Here is an 11,483-nt window from a genome sequence, read left to right on the forward strand (position 1 = left end):
TCAACCTTGCCGGTGACCCTGTTTGGAGCCCCTGAGGAGCCGAGGAACCGATACTCTGGGAGAGTGGAAATGGGCTCAGATGCCCTTTATGATTCCCTTCCAGGCCCATGAGAATTCTGCTCTATTCATTATGTGTAATTGTAGCTTCTCCCTTCCTCCAGACATTTTTCTCATTTGGAGAAGTGTTGGTTGCTAGGAGACCCAGTTGCCTTTTCAACCAGAGTATTTTAGAGAGAAGCAATTTACATGATTTTCTTCTTTAGTAAAAATGAGAAATTGTAAAATGTTTGCACTGCATAGTGAAAAAGTCACGCTTTTACATTCCTTTGTGTATTTGTTTCAGCAATCATAGAACCTTTCATTTACTTTTCCCACCGCCTCGCACTGCAAGAAAGAAAACAAAACTGCTCCTTCTGTAGTATTTCTTAAGACAGAAGAACATTCCCAGGCTTGTTCCCAGGGATGGTGAAGTGATAGTTACCCTTCTTACCTCACAAGGGAGCTGAGTGGGGATCAAAAATAACATTTATGGAGGAAATTATAAAGCATCATCCACCAAAAACATTAGTAATGCACCCAACAGTTCATAGTTATATCCACCATGTCTCCTTACCATGATTTTCATAAATTTATAGAAATCAACCAGTCTGAAGATATCGTTTAAGAACGGAAGAAACCACACCATGGAGACATAAGTTCTCACAGGTTTCTTAACTCTCAGACAAAGATTGTGTCACACCACAGTGATTTCTCAGGGAATGTAGACAAAACTTTTTTAAATGTTCAGGCCAACTTTTGTAATCACTGTTGACAACCTGTCTGGTTTTGTGAACCAATGTCTCCCCAATAAAGTCAATTACCAAAAAAAAAAAAAAAGAAATTAAAAATGTTTAAAAATACAATAAAATGCATTCTCATAAATTGCCATTCAAAAAACAAGAAACACCCAGGCCTGGGTGAATCTAATGTGCAGCCAGCATTAAAGCATGTCCAGGTCCACAGCGCCACTCTAGCCCTGGCTCAGAGAACTATGTGATCTTTAAGCCTCTGTGCCACCTAACAAGAGATTCTACCAAAGGATCGTGCCTCCATTCACTGTCCCTTCCTCTCCCCTGCCTCTCCTCTCTCCTCCCTTCCCCTCCCTCCCCTCTCCTCCCCTCCTCTCTCTTTCCCCTTACTCAGTTTTGCTCTGAGAAACCTTCCCCCTCAGTACCTTTTGATCTCTTTCTTTATCTTCCTTTACCCACTTTCTGCCCGTTTATCTCAGGAATCTTTCTTTTGTTCCATTTCTTGTTACATTTTGGTTCCATTTATGGGCCGAGCTAAAAGGCTTGGGCAGGGGAAAAGGGCAAGGGTCCAGACTCGTAGAAACACTGAAAAGAAACAGGTTCAAAAGGAATCTTTACCACCAGCTTTTAAAGCCCTCAAAGTAGCCACAAGTCCGGTTTGGAATCTCTTATCCTCCTCTGATTAGACGTGCTTCCCTTAAGCACCAGCGTTCAAAACAACACCGTTTTCTTTTTAACATAGGTTAGTGCTCTCGTCTTTGAATTCAGGGCATTGCAGCGTCACTAGGCTACTTTTCATGGCTTCCAATATTCAATCTCCAGTTCAGTGGCTGGGTGCCTGCAGTCCCCTTGTCAGTGCAGTTAGAAATTGAGAAATTTAAGATGTGAAGGAAAAACTGGCTGAGGTCAAGACTGAGAGTAAACCCATTAGTAGTATTAATTACTAATTAATTCCATTCGACATCCTGTGTTCTCTAGAATCTTTTGGTGATCTCCCACATAGGCCGTTTTAGGAAGATGCTCATAAATTTAAAAACAAAATGCAAACTAAAAGGCATTGGTCTCTGCTTCTGTTCTCCCCATGAAGTGATCAACAGATTTCTAAAATTTTCACTCAGCAAGTGTTTGCATCCATCTTTGCCTCTGTCCCTCATGCTGGCATTCTGCCCCAGTCTTCCTCCTGTTTGCCCTAACAGGAGGCTCCTGAGGCTGAAGTTTACCCTCTGCCTGGTTTTTGCCACCTCTGTCTGTGTCTCCCTTTAGTTATCTCAATTAAATCTGCAAAGAGTGGCTTAAAACTCACCTGTATAAGAATCTGATTTCTTGAGATTGTTATAAATATATACAGAAAGAAAGTCAGCGTGCCAGGACTTTTCTTTTTTTTTTTAAATATGTTTTTATTGATTTCAGAGAGGAAGGGAGAGGGAGAAAGAGAAACATCAATGATGAGTCATTGATTGGCTGCCTCGTGCATGCCCCCTACTGGGGATGGGCCAAAACCCTGGCATGTGCCCGGACCCCGAGTAGAATCATGACCTCCTGGTTCATAGGTCGATGCTCAGCCACTGAGCCACGCCTGCCAGGCCTTTTTTATTTTTTAACAAAAGATTGGAGGGGAAGGATTAAGCAGTGGTTAAGCTGGTCCAGGTTCCCTGGGCTTTTACTGACTGACCTAGGAAACTAGATAAAAAATGGCAATGTTTTGGGGAAAGTGCTTCCTGAGTTCCAAATAGCCACTTTACAGCAATGATGTGGCGCAGACTCCGCCGTACCATAGCTACTCGGTTGCTGTTCTGTGAGTAGTAAACTGGAGGTGGCCTGAGGCGACAGGAATTCAAGTGTGCTGTTTGAACAATAAGATAGTTTTGCCTTGAAAAGCCTTCTTAGTCTAGGGGATTCTTAAATTACCCAGCTAAGATGATTTGGAGAATGGATGCTGAGGGAGTTGTGGATGAAAGAAAACAAAGAAGGACCATGTGGGAAGTGGCTGGGTTTCCACATCTTCCACCTCCAACGTGTGGGCACCTCCTGCCACTGTCGCCTTGTTACATTATCAACAAAATACCCAGTTCCCCCCAGAAAACCAAAAGGAAAGGAAAACAAAGCAGGATTCTATGTGCTAAACATCAAAAGTTCAAGAATTACTGATCTTTAGAAATGTCATTAAAAAATGGATGAAAAATTAAAAACATAAAGAATGTAAAAGCTATGGCAATGTTAACATACCTCCAAAAAAAAAAAAAAAAGCTCAAAGAATGAAATTTTAAATAATTCAGACTATACTTAAATCTCATAAAGAATACTTAGTATGGTGAAATCAATGAACCTTTAGTGAACACTAAAATATTTTAAAAGAAAAAGTATTTGCTGTAAATTCCAACTCTGTTAATGGGTATTTTTCCAGGAGAAGGCTATCATTGTATATATTGACTTCTAAGTGCTTAATTCACTAGAACACATTACGGAAGCATTATTAGCAAGTCTGCTAGATTGTGGAAATTCTCTCCCTATAACTATATTATCATAAGGCTGATTAAAATCAGTCTCTGCTGGTAGACGTCTATGTCCTCATACACACATCCACATAGGTACCAAGGCAACGCCACATGACTGCCGTGTCAAACAATACATGGATTCTAAATCCACATAGACCCAATGCATACCATAATTTCGTACTACTTTTCTAGATAGCAAAAAGATGAGAATAAGTCTTGCTCACGCATGTAATTCTGCTCTGCAGGCATTATTCCCTGGTTATCCAGAGCTGCACTGTTAACACTCTTTAATTTTAATAGCCTGTTCAAATTCTGAATCCTGCTTGCAGAATGTGTGCTCAGTTCCAACTCTCTTTTATGCTTGACTTGTCTACACACCTGGGAGAAATTTCTATTTTAATTTGCATTCAGAATTCTTTTTAAAAAACATCATCAATTTGAAAACAACTACTATCTGAAAACACAGCCAAATAAATCTCCCATTTATAGCATCCAGGAAAACCAAGATTAGCAAGTATGAACGTGCTTTCCAAGACTCAGCTTTTGTCAATATTTCCTTAGGATCAAGAAGGTTTTGCCTTGTATTTTGCACATACAGAAGTAAAACCAAAACCCACAAACATATATTCTATTTTTGCATTAAGTTTTAGGCTGCTTAAACAATTTTAAAACATTATATCTATCTATCTATCTATCTATCTATCTATCTATCTATCTATCTATCTATCTATCTATCATCTATCATTTGATAGAATCCGCTGCCACTAAAGGAGCAAACCTAAGCAGGAAAACATCTAATATGTTTTTTGTCATTAAAATAAATCTCAAGAGTGAAGATATCTAAGAATATCCAATTCTTGGAACAATTTAGAAAATAATAGTTCTAAGAAGCTAAAATTGAAGTGTCCCTTCATGGATTTAGTGCAAATTCTCTCAGAGAAATTAGTAAATTTCACTCTGGAGTGGTTGCTAGGATACCCCTCAAAATCTATTAAAGCAAGCTCTTTTCTTTAAAGGGTTGGGCAGGGTTTCCATTATTTCAAAATGATTTTAAAAATCACAATGGGTGTTCTCTTGGGTTTTATCTAAGTGACAAAACAGGTGAATGAAGGAAACAATGATTATCAAGGTTTTTAAAAATAATTATACTCTCTCGTATGATTTATTTTAAAAGTAGGCTCGTCAGAGAGGTTCAGATTCTCAGAATGTGAAAAGAAGAAATAAAACTTAGAAGCAAATGGACAATGTCAAATTCCTTCCAGGTAGTGAAAGGCCTGTTACTGCAGGAAGCCTCTACAGAAGGCTTGGCACTCCTTATAGCAGGAGAATTCCCAGACACCCAGGATTCCACTCAAGCTCTCATCAGGACTGGAAATAAAAGAAAGAAAAACAGAGAAAAGTCACATCTTTGCTGAAAGGAGGGAAGAATAACATGTCAATAAATGTTTGCTGAATGAATGAATGACTCATGCAAAATTCTAGTATCTTCTTAAAATAAGATAGATAACTTGCCATAGCTAGGAAACAGAAATAAAGAAAACAGATCTACTTTCAGTGCATCTGGGGTACACACCTATAGCTCTTTCTACTGGTATTTTGAACTCTTGTTGATAATAGTTGAATATCAAATTTGTCAAGCACCAGTGCAGAACAAAGAGGGGGTGGTGCTTTCACCTGGTACTTTCACCTGGTCACAGTCTCATTCATGGAATCTTGTTCCTTTTTCCTCACAAATGCTCCCAATTGCATTAGTACTTGAGATCTTTCGCTCCATTCTCCTTACCTGCAGCTGTCGTGGTCTCCCCATCACATCATGGACCCTCTCCAGTTTTTGCTCTTGCAGCATTCCCAATGTAAAGGGTTGATGGCAATGCACTGCCAGCTGCACACCCTATACGAATGAACTAGGAAGTTCTACAATTAACTCTGTATTAAGAACAAAACTTTCATTCACTTGCAATGCCACCAAAGGTATTGGAAGCAGTGTGATTACAAATAGCTTCCAGAAGGATGGTAGACAAGCAAAGCTTTATACCAAAATAGCTGGTTGTCATTTATAAAGCAATCTACTAAATGTTGACAATGTCATACTCACTTTTCGACAAAAGCTATTATATTCATAGGTTCTCCTTTTAAGAGTGTTCTCTTAAAATAGGCATGCTCAATATAGGATAATACTTCTTAGGAGGTTTGATGGAATTTTTTTTCTTTTGTTAGTATTTTTAAAAATATACAGAAACTACACTGATTGTGATTTGCTTGAGCAAATTTTGTTTTCATAATACCACGGTGTTGGGAAAATACTGGTGACAGGTACTCGTAGTGAGGCAATATCATAATATTAATCCTCGTGCTTTCCTCTCCCCTGCTTCCTGAGCTTTCTACCCATCGGTCAGAGGCGATCATATTGCCCAGAGGAGAATTAAGATTGTTAGAGTATTAATTCAAGGAGAAAGAAACTATTTATACTGTTATTATTGTTAACTCCCAAACAAACATTTTCAGATTTAAAGGAGAAGCACTGAGGGGACTAGAACAGAGTCAATAACCTTGCACCCAAATACCTGCTGCAGCTCTTGGCAGCGTGAGGAAGCCAGCCAGCGCCGCGGGACCACCCCGCCATTCCTCTGAGCTCATCTCGGCCCTGGCACAGCTTCCTCTCACTGCCGCCTGCAGTTTGATCACTGGTCATTCAACAAAAGACCCATCCCCTGGCCCTCGCTCTGGCCCTGGCCCTGGCCCTGGCCCTGGCCATCGCCCTCGCCCTGGCCCTGGCCCTCGCCCTGGCCCTGGCCCTGGCCCTGGCCCTCGCCCTGGCCCTGGCCCTGGCCCTGGCCCTGGCCCTGGCCCTGGCCCTCGCCCTGGCCCTGGCCCTGGCCCTCGCCCTGCCCTGGCCCTGGCCCTGCCCTGGCCCTCGCCCTCGCCCTGGCCCTGGCCCTGGCCCTGGCCCTGGCCCTGCCCTGGCCCTGGCCCTGCCCTGGCCCTGGCCCTGGCCCTCGCCCTGGCCCTCGCCCTGGCCCTGGCCCTCGCCCTGGCCCTGGCCCTGGCCCTGGCCCTGGCCCTGGCCCTCGCCCTGGCCCTGGCCCTGGCCCTGGCCCTGGCCCTGCCCTGGCCCTGCCCTGGCCCTCGCCCTGGCCCTGCCCTGGCCCTCGCCCTGGCCCTGGCCCTGGCCCTGCCCTGGCCCTCGTCCTGCCCTGAGACTTTGATGAGTTCCTGCTGGAACTGGCCCAGATGGAGATCCACTATATCACAGGTCCCTATATGTGTTATGATTCCATGTAACTATAACAGAAAACCTAAAGTAGCAGTAGCTTAAGGAAGATAGGCGTTTACTTCTCTGTCCTATAATGGAAGTTTAGAGGAGAGCAGTCCAGGCTGGGGGAGCAGCACTGAGATCATGAAGACCCCAGGCCCCCGTCCTGCTGCTGCGTTATCCTAGCTCTGGCTTCCATTCTCACGGTCATCTCTTGTTCCAAGATGGTGGCTTCCAAGTATCACATCAGATTCTTGACAGAAGGGTGCAAAATTCAGACCTCCCAGCTGAGTCAACAACTTTAATTTTTATTTTTAATATATCTTTATTGATTTCAAAGAGAGGGAGGGAGAGGGAGAGTTGAACATCTAATGATGAGAGAGTCCTTGATCGGCTGCCTCCTGCACGCCCCCGACTGGGGATCGAGCCCGCAACCTGGGCAAGTGCCCTGACCGGGGATCAAACCGCGATCTCCTGGATCCTAGGTCAATGCTCGACCGCTGAGCCACGCCTGGCCGGGCTGAATCAACAACTTTTAATCAACATGGCCACACATAGCTACAACAAAGTCTGAGACATGTAGCTACAATTTTACCACCCTCCCCTCCCCCCAAATAAGGCTTCTCTTACTGAGAAAGGAGAAGAGAATGGCTCTGGGATATTAACTCACAGTCTCTATGGGTCTTTGAAAATTTTTTGAAAGGGAGTTGGTGAATTGAATGCACAGGCACATACCCATTAGAAGGCTGAAGAGTGGGGGAAATTCACCTGTTTTATCATAAATAACCAAGTAAATAATTTTCCATTACTATTTTCTAAATTAAACAATTAAACATCAGTTACACATGTTTGCAAGGGAAGTTTAGTCACTTCTTCCAAGACTGTGGATGAGTGTTGTCCAGGGACATCTTGATTTGCAGGTAAACAAAAACAGCTGCTTTTTCAATGACCTTGAGAGAGATCAATGCCCTAGAGTGTAGAAATAATTTACCAACTCTAGCTAGAAGTGCAAGTGGAGAAACTGTAACATATTTTAGGCAGTTTTAAAGGACTTAAAAGCAGCAGCAACTAAGAATGATGGAAGTCAATGCAACCAGGGAAATAATAGTTAATACTCATAGTGTTTAGTATTTGCCAGGTCCTGTTATGACCACTTTGCTCTTTAATAGGTACAACAACTCTGTGGGTTTAGTACTATTATTAGCCCACTTTTACCAGTTAGGAAACAGACCAGAAAAGTTTAGTAACTTGCCAGCAGACACGCTGCACCTGTCAATCAGTGTAGGACCAAGAGTCACACTAGGGTGGGCAGCGCTGCAGGCTGAGCTCTGAACCACCGCCTTCTCTTCCCCTAGAGGTGCAGCCATCTGATCAGAAGAAAAGATAGTGTGATTCTCCCAATTTCCCAGTTGCTTAGAATATCTGACTAGATCAGGGTGTTGCTGATGGTGGAAACTTATTTGTCTGAAAGTTCAAAGAAATTCATAAGTATTATTTTTAAAATGCCAGAGATAACCAAATACTGCTTTTCTCTGGGTGATTATTCCAGTTCCAGTTGCTACTTTTTATCACCACAAATGACAGCTATAAAGAAATGCTGCTGAAAAGCACCTCAGCCCTTGCCTTTGGTAAAACCAGTTTATGATGAAGCCACAAGGGAAAAGATGTTTATCCCCAGGGGGCTTTTCAACTCAGTGTCAGGTTACAGGAAACACAGTTCTGCATCCAGACAAAGAAAATGTTTTTACTGCTGACCTTCAGAACATCCCCACTTAGTTGATTTTCTGAATTCAAGAGAGAAATTAAACAAGAATATAGCACATACCACCATATTGACTAACATTGTTTCAAGACTTCAGAGTTAAATGCCTCAGAAAAGTAGAAACTATAACATGACATCAGAGGTAAAAATCTCAAATGATTTTGAGTCACTGTGGGATCTTTAAACCATAAATCGTACCAGAAGGGCAGTAGAGGGTATAATTTGTTCAAATAAGAAAATTGTCCAGAAGTCCACTTCTTGAAAACCTTAGCATTGGAAATGCTGTGAGATTGCAACTCACACATTCTAAATTCAACTTAATGTCACCAAAGTATCTTCTAATCTAAATCTATGCGTCTGCTAAGTGTTAACTGTTAATTACATTTTAAATTCATAAAAGTATAAATTATCTTCATTAAAATTACTTTCAATCCTTCATTGTTTAATAATTCATTCAATTACTTTTATTACAAAAGTAAAAAATAAAATAAAACCAGATCACTGGAAAATGACTCTCCCAATTTCCCAGTTACTTAGAATATCTGACTTCAATTACCTAACAAATATATTGAGTACCTACTATGTGTCAGATACTGTTCCAGGTGCTAAAAAATTTTTTAAAAAAAATGCATTGATGAATAAAATGTAATGTGCACTGCCAAATTGTTCACAAAATATCTTCGGCAATTTACATTTCCCTCAATAGTTTATGAATGTAGTAATATAATGTGACAATCTATTTTTGAAATTACATATCTTGTATAAAAAAAGAAAAATTATTTCCAGAATACTAGAAAAAGAAAGTTTGACAAATTCGGATTTGGCTGAGGTAAGCAGACCAAAGCAGTAAGTTATAGTGTCATAAAGATTCCCCAGGGTAGGTGTTTGTGAATGTTTGTTGGTCAGTAGGGGCCATGGGTTCCACAAGGTGAAGAGCCACTGCTCTATATGTCTGAGAAATGCCATCCATTAATCTGGCCTCAAATACACTTGGTCTAGATCTTTTTCCTTGGTTCCAGGGTCCTTGAATGATTTCCCATTGCCTAGTCATTATTTGGCAGAATAGAAGCCAAATTCTGAGCTCAATATTCAAGTCCCTCCTCCAACAGGATGCTATTCCCACATGACTGGACTCATTCCCCACCCTGAACCCATACATCATATTTTCTACTCAACTGCACCAAACCTTGGCTGTTCTCAGAACACCTCACGCTTTCTCCTCTGGTTTTAATCTCATTGTTCTCCTGGGGATGCTTTTCCCTTTCTTCTTTCATCATGCAAGTTTCATTCTAATGCCACTGGTTCTGTAAAGCTTCTGCAGGGCCCCAGGTCCGAATGAACACATCGTCTTCAGCACCCCTATGCTATTTCCATGTGGACCTCTAGTGTGGCACTTATTTTCTGACATCTCATATTCCAGTTATCATAGAAAAAAACACTCAAAATGTCTGAGCACCAAAAGAGGCAACCAAAAATGTGTATAAAAAGAAATTAACCAAAAAGCATCCTTGTATTTGCATCTTAAGCCAAAATCCTACATCATTCTTATGTAAGAGATTGCTGGTTATTTGCCTGTCGGTCAGCCCCAGCCTAGTCTTCTGTACTCTCCTTTGTAATGCTGTGTGGCTGAAGGTCAAAAAACCATCATTTCCTAGGCTTTTTTACCAATTGGCTTTTCCAGTTACAACCTGCTCATGATTTTCCTATTTATATAAACCAATATGGTAAATTATAATTTCCTAATAATAAACCATCTTTGCACTTACAATAAACTTTGCTTGGATATGTGCTACTTGATTAGACTTTAATAACTTCTGCATCGACATTCATAAGCAAAATGAAATCATAATTTCCTTTTTTGTGTTTTGGATTTGGCTGTTACATTTTAAAATACGTGAATGCTTTCCTTCTTATCTAGGTCCTAGAAAAATTTAAAATGCATTGAAATTAGAATCCCATTCTGAAGCTCTATGAGCTTGGTGATATCTGTGGGTGGTGACAGAAGTTAATTCCTTGACAACTCTTCTATGGTAATTAGTCTGTTTAGGTTTTCTGTATCTTCTAGAATCAGTCATAGAATTTAATCATTTTAGCTTTTTAAAAATAATGGCATAGAATTGGACAGGATTGTCTCCTTCCCTTCCCTTTATCATTTTTATTAGGACATTTATGAATTGTTTTTTAATTATTATCTAGATTTTTGTACCAAAAAGTCAACATTGGTTTATTTACTAAGTGTATATTTCCTTTTTAATTTCATTGATTTATTTCCTATTAATTCCCTCATACTTTCAGTTTCTTCTATGTTTTCTTTTTCTAAAGATGTTTAACACATTTGTTCTGATTATTTTTGGATTGGAGTCAGTTAAGAGAATGGGAAGTGAGGAAATCAGAGGTGAGGTTATGAAAACTTTCTAGTATTCTGAAGGGAACAGAAAATGCCTACGTACTTAGAAGGGAACATTAGGGTTGGCTTTTCTTGAAAGACAAGCATATTTATTTAAATACATATTAAGTACATATTTAAATAAAACATATTTGTTGAGATTTGGTAAAAAGGGAATTTATGGTGAAAAGTGCAAAGGCCTTGAGTAGACAAGAATGTTAGGCAACAATTGTACCCTTGGAGAAGTGGCTCCCAGGGCAGCTCCTCCTTAGCCGAGGCAGAGGCCACCACCTATGGCAATGCGTGTGGTCATTCCTGAGGGCGCACTTGAAGTCAGTGCTCGTAAGTCAAGGAGTCCAGTAGCACAGCTGTTTTTCCCTGGTCACATTTTACAGCTTGAGTGTATTTAAGGCATAGGCACAGTAAGAGATCTGGGCTTAACTTGGGTTGGGGAAGAGAAGGGCACGTGCATAAAATTCTGCTTAAATTTTCATGGGATTCATGACCACATATAACTGTTTGCAAGAGGATTCAAGAACACGATAATAGGGGACAGCGTGAAGAAGGGAAATGACTTTTGAAATGCTATTCAGAATTTGATAGTGTGCCAAACGCCATTTGAAGCTTTGCTAGCAGAATAATGGGGGCTCTTTCTCACCTCCCTGTACTAGTAATTTCTTCTTGGCCTTTAGGGATAGCATACCGTAAGTCACATCTTTGACTTTTTCTTGTTAGAAGCCGTATTAAAATGTCAGGGATGCAAGTGTAGGGTGTTTTTTAAAAATTTAAGTTTACAAAA

This window comes from Miniopterus natalensis, chromosome 4, assembly GCF_054644295.1.
Source record: "Miniopterus natalensis isolate mMinNat1 chromosome 4, mMinNat1.hap1, whole genome shotgun sequence".
Lineage (NCBI taxonomy): Eukaryota > Metazoa > Chordata > Mammalia > Chiroptera > Miniopteridae > Miniopterus > Miniopterus natalensis.